The sequence below is a fragment of the Octopus bimaculoides genome, chromosome 10 (assembly GCF_001194135.2).
Source record: "Octopus bimaculoides isolate UCB-OBI-ISO-001 chromosome 10, ASM119413v2, whole genome shotgun sequence".
NCBI classification, from domain to species: domain Eukaryota; kingdom Metazoa; phylum Mollusca; class Cephalopoda; order Octopoda; family Octopodidae; genus Octopus; species Octopus bimaculoides.
This window is the reverse complement of record NC_068990.1, coordinates 54752620-54755696: the sequence shown is the minus strand read 5'-3', so window position 1 is coordinate 54755696 and position 3077 is coordinate 54752620. Positions and strand designations below refer to the sequence as shown.

Below are 3077 nucleotides of genomic sequence, written 5' to 3'. Positions count from 1 at the left end.
TATATATATATATATATATATATCCATGTGTGTGCGTATTTGTCTCTCGCTCGACCAAACTTCTTCAAGGCGGTTGCCTCAGCATGGCCGCAGTCTAATGACTGAAAAGATAAAAGTATGTATGATGGCATTGTGAGTACAGAATTTGGTAATGTTGTAGACTAGTGATTCTCAACGGCAGTCCGTATAACCCTTGGAGACCCTATAAGATTTTAAGTTTATGCGCAAATTGGCTAGACTTCTACGACACACATTAATATTTTTTTTAATACAATTCCTCATAATATTTAATTATAATACAACAGGATTTTTTAAAACAGCGAATGGCTATCGGTGAGGTGGACCAGCAGAGTTAAATAGGAACCACAAGGGCCCATAAGCAAAAAATGGTTGAGAACCACTACCGTAAACAATGCATAAACACCAGCCAACCACACATCCACTTACACACTCACTCATTCACAAACAATAACGTGATCGTGTAGTTACCAGCAGTTTTACTAAATTCGGTCAAACCAGCGTCAACACCACCATTGTTGCCACCCATGAGCCATCATTAGCAACATAAACAACGAGATGTTAATTATACCAATGGAAGTTTTAAAGAGCAATTATTACTGCACAGAACTTTGTGTGTATGAGAGAGAGAAGCAGTACCGACTAAAAAAGAAAAAATGCGTGACTCCGAGCCAACGACAAAGTCCTTTTGTGCTGTTCAGGACTGCAATACAGTAACTTTTCGATGGAGTGCCATTCAGAAAAAAATCCGCAAGCCGCAGTTTACCTGTAACTACTCTACGTGGTACTTATTCTATCAGTATATTTTGCCAATCCGCCTCGTTACGGGGACGTAAACAAAGCAACACTGGCTGTCAAGTGATGGATAGAGGACAGATACGAAGACACCTACACACACACATATGACGGGCTTTCACAGTTTCCGTCGACTGAATTCACTCACAAGGCATTAGTTGGCCCAACGCTACGGGAAATGACATTTGTACAAGGTAATGTGCAGCGGCACTGAACCCACTGCGTGGTTGCTAAGCGAGCCTCTATACAGCTCAATTTTTATTTTACCTAAATCAGTACTTAGAGTCTAGATTAGGTATCTATGTGGACAATTGAGTGACATTATATATATATATATATATATATATATATATATATATATATAATTTGCTTAGAAGATATGTTAACTTCATAAAGGGATGGTTGCACCCAAGGACATATTGGTTCTATACCAAGTATTTTAATGAAATGAAGTTCCCTTAAATCAATAGGTATATATTAAGCGTATAATTCATGTTCAGTTGATTCAGGGAGAGAAAACGGCTGTAAGAAGAATACCAATTTGTTAGTAATAAATAATTAACTATCAACTCTCCATTTTCTTTCCTTCAATTAACTGAACGGGCCATAATGATGGGACACATTTTAAATGCTAGCATCTTGGATTCTAAAAATAACAGAGTGCCAAATACATTTATTACTTAATTGATATACAGGAGTTCAACAAATCTAAGATTTTACTTTTTACAGGAAGTTGGTGACCCTCATAATGTGGGTTCTAAAAACAAAAATTGCACACGCGGTCGAAGCGTACTTCACCTGCCAAAGATCCATCGTTGCAGGCCAAAGAAAATTCCGACAGCATTTTGGAAAGCGATAGACGTCATCCCGAAAGGTGACCCCGTGAGACAGGTGATTGCAGCCATTTTAGTTGATATGCTAAGCCGCAGTGTTCTTAATGAGAAAATGAGCTGGTGAATGTTCTCTTCGTGATGGTGACCATCTCCAGGATGTAATATTCAAATCTTAGATATGTCGAACTCCGGTATATCAGTTATGTAATAAATATATTTGGTACCCTATGTCATTTTTATAAGCCAAGATAATAGCATTTAAAATGTGTCCCATCATTATGGCCCGGGCTGCACACACACACGTTTATTGAGTGTTTGGAAATTCCGTAGATGAAAATAGGAAATAATACCTTCTTTGTTGAAGGTATAATATATCAAGGACTAATAATATCCAGTCCCACTTAGCCGAATAATCCTTTTTGAATAGCAAACATACTGCGACGTTCACGCAACATCTTGTACTTCTTCAAGAGTATTACCTCAAACTTGTTGCAGTAATGAGGCAGGAGTTAGAAAACTCTGAATAAACTCATGATCTTTGTTATGGCAAGAGAGAGCTCGTCGCTTCGATTTAAAACTGAGTAGGAAGATTTAGAATAAGAAAAGGGGGAAAAAGTTCATCTGCTGTGAAAGGAGATGGCTGGATTTTATTTAATGTTTTGGCTCGTTGACAGACTCGATCGAATTTCTGCAGTTAATTGATTTTGCATCGGTCGGCCTCTTGAGTGTTACGACGTAATTAGTGTTAAGTACTCGGTCGGAGGATCTCGACAGGAGCAATCATTGCAGCATTTCACCGTTCTGTTTGGCCATCGCGCAATCTACTTAACGAAGGAGCTTCTATATCTATATGGTTGCACAATATGTTAGAAGTACCAGCCAAATCAGCCTTGAATCACACCCTACTGTTCTAAGAAAGGATATTACATAGTAGACATACTTTTAAAAAGATAAGCTGGTCATAACTGGAATGCTTTTGATCATTGGCCAGCTAAATCAAGATGATCTGGGGTTAAACAAAATCAGTAGCAGCAGGTGGTGTACAGAAATAGGACTGTAGCGAGAATACATGTCCAGATTGTTAACAAGGGCACCAAATGCTGTTCTCGTTCCTACCTGCATGTCGCGAGACTGACAACACATCAAGTAAATAACAACATACCGGTGTCTCTCGACAAATAACACGAACATTTTTTTACCTGCAGTAAGGAACAAGTAAAGTCGATTGCGGGATACCTTGCAGAACAAGTATATTACAGGTGTTATATATATATATATATATATATATATATATATATATATGTGTGTGTGTGTGTGTGTGTGTGTGTGAAGACTTCCTTTTGTACTCCCACAAAAATACCCCTTTATTTATTTTTTTTCTTCTACACAAAGCCCCGTTTTCGGCTACGGAGAATACGAACATGCAAAAAA

The 3077-nt window shown here is 38.1% G+C and overlaps 1 protein-coding gene across 1 annotated transcript in view; it reads right to left on the bottom strand.

Moving 5' to 3' along the window:
• Positions 1 to 3077, bottom strand: part of LOC106881233 (cation-independent mannose-6-phosphate receptor) — a 159211-nt gene that overhangs the window by 151904 nt on the left and 4230 nt on the right. The gene's annotated exons all lie outside the window — the stretch shown is intronic.